Source organism: Coptis chinensis, chromosome 3 (genome assembly GCF_015680905.1).
Source record: "Coptis chinensis isolate HL-2020 chromosome 3, ASM1568090v1, whole genome shotgun sequence".
Classification (NCBI taxonomy): Eukaryota; Viridiplantae; Streptophyta; class Magnoliopsida; order Ranunculales; family Ranunculaceae; genus Coptis; species Coptis chinensis.
The window spans coordinates 116,897,736-116,910,116 of record NC_141458.1 but is presented as its reverse complement, the minus strand read 5'-3'; the positions used below and the strand labels follow the sequence as shown (position 1 = coordinate 116,910,116).

Sequence of the window (12,381 nt, the reverse complement as noted above, 5' to 3'; positions counted from 1 at the left end):
AATTAAGGGTTATATTGATATACCCCCACCACTAGTTGCAATTAGGATTACCCCCCAAAATAATTGAAATTAGGATTTCCCCCCCACTTTGACAGTCAATAGGAGTCAACTAACAGTTGCCGTCAGTTGACTGGTCAAAGATCATAAATTGTCTTAAATACCCTTTTTCTGTGAAAATTACGAAATTAGCCATTAACACTGTTCAAAACCCACAACTCAAAGCCCAAATTCGAAATTAGCCATTGTCATATTGTAATTGAGCTCAGGTTAGCTCAAAAAATAAAAAATCAAATATCACTTTGAGTCCAAAAATGGGATCCAACTGAAGAAGAGGACGGATCCTCACGTTTCTTGTTTCCTGATCACAAATATCATATTCATCACACCTAACCCACTTCTCCATCTTCAAAAAACTCATTTCCATTTCTCTCTCTCTTGGAACCAACAATGGCAACATCAACAGCTACTGGTTTTGCCACATCAATGGCAGCTGTCAAGACGATGATGGAATCTTCTTATTCTAATTCTTCTCAATTCAGAATAATTTGCAAACCCAAAAGAACATTCCTTGTTCGTAGAGGAGGTGTCACCAGGTGTGAAGCTGTGTCGGATAATAACAATAATAGAGTTTCTAGTCTCTCTGCTCTTGAACAGCTCAAAGCTTCAGGCGCTGATCGTATGTGTCTCCATTTCTATATTTTTTTTTACATTGGTATCGTTCAATTCTATAACTACGTCTACTTGTTTTATATATCATCAACTAAATTGCCTGATCAAATGTGAAAACTTTTGATCACTGCATTTACCTATATATATTGGTACTAATTTATTTTTATTTGTTCGTATCTGTCAGGGTATACTAAGGAAAAGAGTAGCATCATAGTCTTAGGCCTGAGTATTCACACAACGCCAGTGGAAATGCGTGAAAAACTTGGTATCCCAGAAGCTGAATGGCCTCGTGCCATTGGAGAGCTTTGTGGCTTGAACCATATAGAAGAAGCCGGTGTTCTCAGTACCTGTAACAGAATGGAGATATATGTGGTGGCTCTATCTTGGCATCGTGGTGTTAGAGAATTGACTGAATGGATGGCAAAGGTGCTTCCCTATTTCTTCATTTAATTCTGTGTGTTAATTGGTATTTGGAATTCTCTAAGAAGTGCAAAGCACATAGACCGATTTATGAGCATTAAATACTATTTCAAAACTTAAATCATCTCTGTTGTTAAACCCCATTTTGCTTTTCTTTGCAGACAAGTGGAATTCCTGCTTCAGAGCTTCGCCATCATCTATTTATGTTGCGTGACGGCGATGCCACACAACACTTATTTGAAGTTTCAGCCGGGCTTGACTCTCTCGTACTAGGAGAAGGACAAATCCTTGCTCAGGTTAAACAAGTCATCATGTCTGGAGAAGGAGTCAACGGATTTGGAAGGAACATCAGTGGTTTGTTTAAGCATGCAATCACTGTTGGTAAGCGGGTTCGAACAGAGACCAACATTGCATCTGGGGCAGTTTCTGTCAGCTCAGCTGCTATTGAACTTGCCATAATGAAGCTTCCTCAGAATTCCTCTGCCACCGCTAGAGTGTTGGTTGTTGGAGCTGGCAAGATGGGGAAACTTGTGATCAAACACTTGGTTGCAAAGGGGTGGGGACTAAAATTGTTGTTGTCAACAGATCTGAGGAGAGAGTCGAAGCCATCCGGGAGGAAATGAGAGACATTGAGATAATCTACAAGCCTCTCACCGAGATGCTTGCATGCGCCGGTGAATCTGATGTTGTTTCCACAAGCACAGCATCAGAGACCCTATTATTCACGAAAGAGAATGTTGAGACCCTTCCCCCTGTGGGTTCAATAAATGGTGGTTCACTGCTTTTTGTTGATATCTCTGTCCCGAGGAATGTCGGTTCCTGTGTCTCTGATGTTGAGAATACACGTGTCTACAACGTTGACGATCTTAAAGAAGTCGTAGCAGCCAACAAGGAGGATCGGAATTGAAAAGCAATGGAAGCTCAGGTTATTATTACTGAGGAATCAAAACAGTTTGGAGCTTGGAGGGACTCTTTGGAGACTCTTCCCACCATAAAAAAACTGAGAGCTCTCGTGGAGGGAATAAGAATTACAATTACAATATTACAATATTGCATTAGTGTCTAATTTCGAATTTGGGCTTTGAGTTGTGGGCTTTGAACAGTGTCAATGGCTAATTTCGTAATTTTCACAGAAAAAGGATATTTAGGACAATTCATGATCTTTGACCAGTCAACTGACGGCAACTGTTAGTTGACTCCTATTGACTGTCAAAGTGGGGGGGAAATCCTAATTTCAATTATTTTGGGGGGGTAATCCTAATTGCAACTAGTGGTGGGGGGGTATATCAATATAACCCAAAAATTAATATTTATAAAACCCCAAATGAAAACAAAGAAAGTCAAATTGAATATATTCTTTCTCCAATTTGTTAAATTAAGGTAATAATTGTTTCACTTTTCATTGTTAGTTGGAGTGGTGTTCCATCATTTGCTTAAATTTTTTATTCCTATAGAAAAGGGATTTAATTCTTCAACAACAAGAAGTACCCATTGTTTGGTTGATTGAACATAACTACCAATCTTAATGGAAATTGCTCAACGACTTCCACGAATTCAATTTATCCAACAAAACAATAATCCATTTACACAAAATTAACTTATTGCATGATTCATTCATTGTAAAATTCATACTATAATGAATATTTGTTTAGATTGAAAGCTATATAAAACTCTAATCATATTTAATTAGTTGTTATATTTGTTAGCATAAAAATATCCCTTGATTGAAAAATTAAAACGTGAAATGAGGTGAGTGAATATACGTGGGTGTTGATCAACAATATACGGAGACAATCTTGTCCAAACAAAACAAGCACTTTAAGTGGGTGTTGTGGCTAAAATGGTGGGTTTATATAACACCACCCAAAAATAAATATCGAGTCCTCAGATGACATGTATTTGTTTACCAAAAACAAGACGGTGTAGTTGCAAGTTGCAACCTAGTTAGTTCCACACTAGAGAAATAAGGCCAGTCGGATTCACGCAGAGTCCCATTGGCCCATATATAAACCATCAACTGCACTAGTGAAGTGAAACTCCTATGCTCCCCTAGAGGGGATCACAGCTTCAAGAGATTTGATGCCTAAGCCGTCAATCGCTTCCCAGCAATTGTTAGTTGCATTAATTTTCCGATGAATGTAGTAATATTTTCCGTTTATTTTCGGTTATTCCCCATCATGCAATTGATCAAATAAGGACTCAATTCATAGGATTCTTTATGAGTTGCTGAGCAAAACCCTTCGTCTTAACCTCTCAAGCCAACTGTACTTGCATTTTTTTATCTAAACCTGAAACTCAATTAATACTTCATCTTGCCTCCCCAAGAACTTACCAAATAGTTTTGAAAATAGACTTTCTGGACTAACAATAGCTATACAAATATCAAAATCAGTGAGTATAATCAATGAGAGAAAACACAAAATAAATGCAACAATACGCATCCATCCCCGTTATATATATGAACTCCCACTTGTACTCTAAAAAAACTCTACCATGAAAAACAATGAATTAGAAATTGATTTTTTGGGAGATGTTCTCCTCACAATACATATCATCCTTAGAAGAAATCAGAATATTTGAAGATGTTTAGGCGTTATCAAAATTAGCTTACAATATTACAAAATTATCTAATCGGTTCAGATTTTTCAAATTTCAAAATAATTTTTGATAAGGTTAAACATTTTCGTTTGGGCTGATTTTTTGTAGAAAGATTCTCTATTATGAAATGACTATCCTCACTAAAAACTAGCCCTCAATTCATCTTATCTATATAATAAAGCAGTTTGGTTTTTTTTATGTTGTTATATTGAGCGGTCGGGGAGAAAACAGTTTTGGGATGATCCTCCGGTGATAAATCAGTTTTTTAAGAGTCCTACTTACTCTAAACTAAATAGTCTTACTTACTCTAAAAAAATTAGCATCTGGGCATTGGGAGACTTCAGAACCGATAGTGAACGTCGTAAATGGTCCCAATGACACCATCTATGATTTTTATGGTTTTCATAAATCCATGTCTCGGAAAGTTAATCCAATGAACCGTGACCATACTTATTTTTCAATCCTTTAATTCAATATTACGTTTTGCCACATTGCTCTTCATAAAGGTTTCATTGTCTTATGTACAATTGAATAGTTATGGCTGGTGAGATAAGGTAGACTGTTAGTTCGGGTTTTTCCTAATTCTGCTATTGGTTTAATGTTTTAATCGTGATTTTATGTTTCAAAGTCTTAATCATAATTAAAATATTTAATGAATTTCCCTTAACTTGGGTTCTTTATATACACCGAAGTACCCTGCACCGTGCACCGCATCTAGCAATGAGAGTAAAGGAGTTGTTGATAGCGAGTTTTGCTTTAAACGTGTAAATGTAGAAAAAGGATTTGAGACTTCGACCATGGTGCTTGGGTGCCCACCATGCTCATGTATCCCAATGCCGACATTCCAAAGGTGTCAACTTTCTATTCAAACCAACAAGGAAGGAACCTATCACCATAACATGGGCTGAGGCATTGGCTCCTCTTAGAGAAGAAGGGGGTATTTATATTTGGATCAAGAAGTGCTACACACAACTTAAGAGAAATGGGTATGAGTAACGGTCATGTTGTTTCTTGGGCTGAAGTCTTTGATACATGGTGTAGGGGAGCGATATCCTCATAGGGCATCGCACTCATGGTGAGCATAAAAGCGAACCCAAGATATCGACCTCCAAGACGGACTGAACGAAGCCCTAAAGCGGACAATCGTGTCGCAAAGATAGATGAATCCAAGGCGACCTCCAAGACCGACCTGCGAGCAGCTCGAGTAGGTGGTGCGAACGAAGATATCTCAAGGTCTTTAACACTTCCGCCAAATACGAACGCCTTTATAGAAACACGCCCCACCGGGTAATGATTGCCAAAATCTTAGTGGTAATCTCAACACCGGAAATAGGGACTACCGCGATCTACCCCAATCATAACAGATCCAATTCAACACTCATCCGCGATCTCCACCCTACATTTGTACAAAAAGAATACACGCGTGTCGGAAGGATCTCCTCTCAAAACTCTATAAATACCACCCTACTTTGGAACTACGTCGGACACGATTCTTCTCTCCCCTAAAAGAAAAACGAGAAGATAATGTGAGGGCAAGCCGCTTCACAAATAATTCCTCGGTCACATCCAAATTCCAAACCCTTCCCGCTCTTCCTTATTGTAATTAGAGAAACCAAAACGCCTTTACACATGGCTCAAAGAGTCTCTATTAAACGGAAGGTAACTACACTCAAAATCTAAGTTTTTCCATTAATTATTTAGAAAAAATATGGGAGATAGAGAAAACATTGTTGGTAACTTATGTTCATAAACAAGGGGACTTCTATAATTATATGTTGAACTTGGAAATGATTGTAAATTAGAACAAACCCCCTATTTATTAATAATTTAGAAAAACCTCCCTAATATCACTTAAATTATATAATTATCCCCAATTTTCCTCACTAATATTAGAACAAGCTCTATTTTATTAATAATTTAGAAAAAAAATTCTAATATCACTTAAATAACATAATTATTCTCTATTAAAAAAATAGATGATTTTTCCTACATAATTACAACTAAAATCCAAAAAAATTATATTAACTATCGAACTCGAGGGACGGTCAGCACTTTAAGACTTTAGAAAAAAAAAAAAAAAAAAAAAAAAAAAAAAAAAAAAAAACATGGTTTGCATACTTGTATATTTTAATTGGGCATCTCTTTCGTAGGTTTTCACCGCGAGATAATAATGGAAATAAATAAGTTGGAATGCAAAAGGGAGATCCGTTTGACAAAGAAGCCTTCTTCTTCCGTAGATGTTCCTCCAAAATCAATGGAGGTAGGTTATATCTATTTTTATTTTCTTTTTATTCAAAATAGTCCTTACATTTTCTTATTTTACATGAAGTTGGTGGAGTGTAAGAGGGAGATTCCTACAAACGATTTCACGGATCAGAATAATTCAAAGATGTTGGATTGTAAGACGGATATCCCTATAATTGACCAAATGGACCAGAATATTTCGAAGGTAATTAGTTTCCCCTTGCTATTTTTCTCTTTATTTGTTTGGTAAAATCTATATAAATCAAAAGCATCGTCCTTTTTATTTTCTTCTCCTATTTGTTTCTAGGCACTTGCAGGGCGCTTTGCGTTATATAAGTGGACACGTGTCAAAAACATTTGGGCATTTTTAATAGAGGGTACGAGAAGAGGTGCAACAACAAATTAGAGAAATTAGATAAGAGAAAACTAGATATGAAATGAGAGATAATGAAGAAGAGAGGAATAGAAGATGACCAAATGAGAGAAAATGTTGAAAGCCAATAAGTTATTGCAATGGAAAGTGAAAAAGTTGCAATGGGAAGTGAAGACGTAAATGATGCGATTAGTCAGGGAATAGAGGTGCCAATAAATCATCTACGACTAAGACAACCAATTAACAAGGTAAACCTACATTGTGTGTATAGACAATTCAAAATATGCAATTTATGTAATGTGATAGAAGTTCTTACACCCGAAACATTAGGCCTAAACAACCTGGCTAGGTCGTCCATAATTATACCAAACGACCTAGACACTTCGTTTAGAACATTTCACCCGCGACGTGGCTAGGTTGTTCAAAAAAACACTCGAGACATTTGGCCTAAACGATCCCCTCTAGATCATCCATCATTTATAGTAAACGACCTAGATGGGTCATTAACAACATTTCATCCACAACGTGGCTAGGTCGGTCCAGAGTCACGTGAAAAACACCCGAGACATTTGGCTTAAATGACCCATCCACATCATCCATCCTTCATATGTCGTTTAAAGCTTTTCACCTGCGACGTGGCTTTGTCGTTTTAGAGTTACATTTGCTACACATTAGGGTCACTTAGAGTATAATACATCACTTAACAATTGTTCTTCATGTAGGATCCTTTGCTGGGTTCTGAGAATCATAAAAACTCAAATGACGTGGATGATGTTCAACCGTTTTCAATGGATACAACATAAATATTAGTGTATTGATTGTTGCTTTCTTTCATGTCTTTAGGTCTTTCTTCATACACGTAATGAGATAATTAGTTGGGCAACTGCTAGGGGAAAACTATATAATGTGGTTGTGGTAACTGGAAAGTCGTAGTATACTAAGGGGAACTGAGTAGCAAGGGTGGATTATTTAGCTTGTGAGAGTTCGGGTGTGTATCGTTCACACAAGAAGGTAGGTGAAAAGAAGGCTAATAAAAGAAATACGGGAACCAGGAAATGTGGATGTCAATTTAAGTTAAAATGTTTTTTCCAACATGGCACTAGAAATAGTTGGAAAATTGTCGTTGTGAAATAGCTGGAAACATTCTCCACCTTATCACTTGTGGCAATTCCAAGACCCCTATACAAGTATGCTAGTAAGGTTGCACTGGCTCTACGCGTAGTCTATGATCTCGTTAAATTTCAAAAGCATCCTCAGATAACAAATAGGAACTATAGTTCCAGACGTGTCGGTGAAAGTGGTACATCCAAAGAAATATAACAGATAAGCTTTCACAACAAACTGCAACTCTTTCTGGATTGACACTTTCTTTACAACAACCCCATTTCCATCACATAAATCTTCATCCGTCACCTTTGGATCAAGAAATCCATCCTAACTTTGGAAGTGAAATTATTGGCTTTCATCTCCGCATCTATCTTGTCCATGGGTATTCCAAGACCTTTGTGGAGGAGTTTCTTAGTATGTTCCAGACTCAAATCAGTGTCCCAAATCACTGCTTTTTATCAATCTGATCGGAACTTCTAAGAGTTGGGAAACATCATCCAACGTGATTGTCATCTCGCCCCATGGCATATGAAAGGTGTTGGTCTCTGGATGCCACTTGTCCATAAACACAAAGACCAACACAGGATCCTGATGCATGTATACACCAAAGACTTGAGCATATAAGCCGGTCCTTTGAAGCTCTTCGTGAAAATTTTCGCAGTCTGAACACTTTTCGACGATATCCCATTATACCAACTTGGTTAGGTGCCCATTACACTTCAATGCTCCTCGCTCCACCTAAAACAACAAAAACTCAGTATTAATGTATGTATGCACAAGGTTTCATAATAAAAAATTTTAATACTAATATATACTATATGATATTACCTACTCCTCCCAAACATCGTGAGCCACGTGCACCACATAGTCATACAAAATTATTGTCCCATAAGAGCTACCACCATAAACACCTCTCTGGAACTCCAAGTCATTCTTGGACTTTCTCATAATGTCTTGTGGAGGTACAGGGATTTCCTCGTCATCGTCGTCCTCTTCATCATCATCCCCCTCCTCTTCTCCATCATCAACACCCTCTTCGTCATCTTCTTCACCATCACCATCACCATCACTTACAACTACACTTTTCCCACGATCCATATTTATATAATCTAAATCTAAATCTACGTCTACGTCTACATCTAAATCTACATCATAATCACTATCTGTATCACTATCGCTTACATCACTCAGCTCGAAACTCTTCCCCTTATTATCTATTTCTTTCATAACTCTACACCACTTACTACTACATTACTGGGATCATCCGCTTTTCGATCCCCTATACGGACCGATAACCTACATAAAGCCCAAATTAATGAAAGAGATGCAATTAAAATAGGTAAGGGCATTAGCCATGAGCTTGCCTCATGCATATTGTATTTGCCCTCCTGTTGTCAAATGGTTTACGAATTCATGAGTCCATTTCCCTTGTCTATGGTACCATCTCTTGCAACAGCTTCTGTAGTCTCAGTGGGAGAGGAGAAAAAAGTTGAGAATCTTTTCCAATAAAGAATGTACTCTTCAGTTGAAGGTGTTAGTGGCGTAGTGCCAAGAAGGAGATTTTTCTGGGCTTAAGATTCTTTATTGGTGGTATGATGGTTTCCATTTCTTGCTTGTACACTGCCTTTGTTTTTGTTGCTTTTGGGCCTCTTTATGGTCTGCTTTCATATTTGTTCCGGGTTATCTACTCATCTGGTTGTAGTGTTGCCGTTAGCTTGCCTCATGCATATTGTATTTACTGTAGTGTCTAATCATGAACAAAAATTTCTCCCAACAAGCCATTTGGTGCTCTTTGTAGACATCTCGCCTGGTAGGAACTGAATGCTTCTGATGACAGCATTTTAACATTTATGTAATTTAGTTATTCTAATATTCTTTTAAAAATTCAATTTGCAGGATTCTTTGGAGAACTCCAAACCATTGACTCCATTCAGATCGTTTGATAATCCCAGTCGTCATGGAACAGTTCACGTCCCTGTTCGCAGTAAAAGCATGCTGTCAGTATTCTTCCCCAAACACAAAAACAAACGATAAATCATGGATGCTTCCAGAACTTATTCTTTCAGGAAGTGCGAACCTGCAGAGAGGATCATATGACCTTAACTCAGCTGCACAAATAGGAAAAGAGATCGTTCATGACTAATGCAAGTAAACACAGTAAATACAATCTCAGAGTGAGTGAAAAATGAAACAAAATAGATAATCGCTGAATGTAATGAAGAATGCAAATGACATACATATATATACGAAAGTACTAAATTCATGCTAGTAGTGATTGATACAATAAGCATCAAATGATACTGAAGTTTCCATTCACCAAAATCAGTTGATAATCAGAGAAGTAAAGTTGGCTTATCCTGAGGAGTCAATTCTGCTGCTTGGGCGTACTTCCTTATTCTTCCTTATTCTCAGGTATTGTGAATAAGGCTAGGTACTACGAGTACGACAAACCCTTACATTATTCTGAATCGAGCCAAATCATATGTGCTTTATATACAACCAATACACTTAGATGCTTATTGAGTTTCAATTAACCAACCCGAATCAATATATAGTACATTGAACACTTCAACATCAGATAAACTCTTGAAAGTAACTAATCAGATGTTACTCCTCTCCAAATTCTCATCAGACTACTGTCCATGGTACCGATCTCAGTCAACTAAATTTTATCTTCAAGTTGTACAAAGTCACAAATCATATTTCGAAATATTTCTCAAAAAGCTAATGGAATCCAAGATCTAAATCTTCCAACAAAGATGCATATGATCAAGAGAACTGTAGAAATGATACCAAATTCAACAAAAAATTCATACAGATCAGAGGTAAAAGACACCTAACACTAAAGCACTAATTTGACATCACATATATTATTTACTTGGGATCTTTTCAGTAATGTAGGGTAACCTTGTAGTAAAGCGCACTGTGACAGTTATATAGGGCATTCATGACAGTTATTTTGCACACCAAATGTAAACACATTCTATTATGTTAGTATATTATTGCACTAGATTTAGGTAACTCTGCACATATAAAACAAGAGAAATACAATAGCAGATCCAACAGAGCAAACACCCTAAAACTCTTACCCACACAGTACAATCTACCAAAAAGAAACGCACATAACACAATAAAAACAGTAACAAATACGAATTGCATAGGTGAGAGGCTGACAACAAATTAAGGGGATAATGCTAGATCACATTGTCTAGAGTCTCAAACGATGCCAAAGTGAAGTGGAAACTACTTCTCAAGGCACCAGGTGCAACTGAAGCCATAACAGCAAGATTTGAGGAAATCGCCACAATCACAAGACAAGTTCTAACGAAGTGGTGGTACTGCAGTGCACAACATTAGATGAATTCACATATGTTGATTTCCTTCTCTTTTGGATTTTTATCCTCTTCTTGGCGCCTTCACTCATCTTTAGGTTAGGTACTTGATCTTCCCCCAACCATGTGTGGGCTCTTTGTACAAGTCTTTATGCAGCAATCCAGAAAAGACAATTGTCACCTTATATAAGCAATTGATACAAAGGAAGCATGAAAAAATCACTATTACAATTAATCATATAAAAATAGTAGGTTTAAACAAAAGAAATAAAACAAACAAAAAAAATGAGAACAAAGAGGCTAAGATCAAAAAGTTACCAAATTTTTTAGCAAAACCCAAAAAAGAGACAATAATCCGTGAGCGGAGCGAACATTTTGGGAGAAGGGGGGTTATGCGGACAAAAACCAACTTGGTTGGTTTCTGTCTGTCTGTCCTCATCTCTTCCCTTCTGTTTTTTCTCTTCGTCTCTCTCACTCTCCCTTTTCCTCTCCCTCTCCAGACACTCTAAATCTCCACTCCTCCTTCTCCCTCCACTCCTCCATCTTCCTCTCCCACTCCGCTCACCCCCACTGCTTAGCAGTATACTAGTAAGTTTAGAAGGGGAAACATATCGCAAGATGGGAGGCTAACACATTAAGGTGGTAATACTAGATCATATTGCACAGACTCAGATGACGTGGAAAAATGGTAATCACACTTCCCAAGCACCAGGCCCATGGCATAAATATACGAACCAAGGAAATGGTTACGAATTTACGATTACAAGAACATTTAGCACCATAAAGGCGTAATAAAAAATAAAAAATGGAAACCAATACCAGAAGTACCAAAAAGAAAAACCGAAAATATGAACAGGAAAACCAAGGGAAAAAAATAAAAATAAATTAAAGTTGCAAAAACTTAATGAAGACTATAGAAGCTTGTGAAAACTGAAACAGAAAAGATAGAAAATAAATCGCAACAAGAAAGTTGCAAACATCATAGATATAGAAGGGATACATTTAAATCACATAAATAGAAAACTAAATAAAAACTAAAGACATTGGAATATTGGATTGGTGAGAGGCTTAAAAACACATAAAAGGTGTCATGCTAGATTCAAATGCAGCCAATGATGGTAACTTTGCTTCCTTCCGCACCTGGCCCAAGCCATAGGTAAATATCTGAAAATGGCCACAAAATCACAAGGTCTGAAGATGTGCTCATACTCCATAGTACTGGGGTCACATAGATAATTCATTGACACCCTTCATTCTAGGGTCCTTATCCTCTCTTTAGCACCATCCCTTCTTCAACAAGTGCTCTAAATCTTCCCGCAAAACCTAAAGACCTTCAGACATGTCATTTAATCCCGTTTACTAATGAGTAATCAAAAGCATTACAGAAAAGAAGAAAAACCAAAGGAACGAAACTGCCTTAGGATTGAGGTTTTAAAACAAAAACAATAAAAACAAAGAAAACAAAAAATAAAGTAATGAACTTAGGAAAACTTTTAAAGATAAAGAAGTAATTAGATTATATAAAACAATTGTGATGTTTAGCTTAAATTGAACAAATTTGACCAGATAGAAGTAGATGGAGTGAAAAAAATTTGTAAAATAAAACATAATCAAATTGTGGGAGTATTGGAAAGATAG

General features: G+C 37.0%; 1 long non-coding RNA gene and 1 pseudogene across 2 annotated transcripts; one reads left to right on the top strand and one right to left on the bottom strand.

Annotated features, from left to right (window-relative positions):
- Window positions 1–299: 299 nt before the first annotated feature.
- On the top strand, window positions 300–2,184 carry LOC147513434 (glutamyl-tRNA reductase 1, chloroplastic-like; annotated as a pseudogene). The gene is made up of 3 exons (XR_015215460.1): window positions 300–676; window positions 854–1,095; window positions 1,251–2,184. The product of XR_015215460.1 is annotated as a glutamyl-tRNA reductase 1, chloroplastic-like (transcript).
- A 6,801-nt stretch (window positions 2,185–8,985) lies between these two features.
- LOC147513433 (uncharacterized) lies at window positions 8,986–12,381 on the bottom strand. The gene is made up of 2 exons (XR_015217384.1): window positions 11,062–12,381; window positions 8,986–10,924 (listed from the first exon to the last, which is right to left on the bottom strand). It is a non-coding gene; the product is annotated as an uncharacterized LOC147513433 (long non-coding RNA).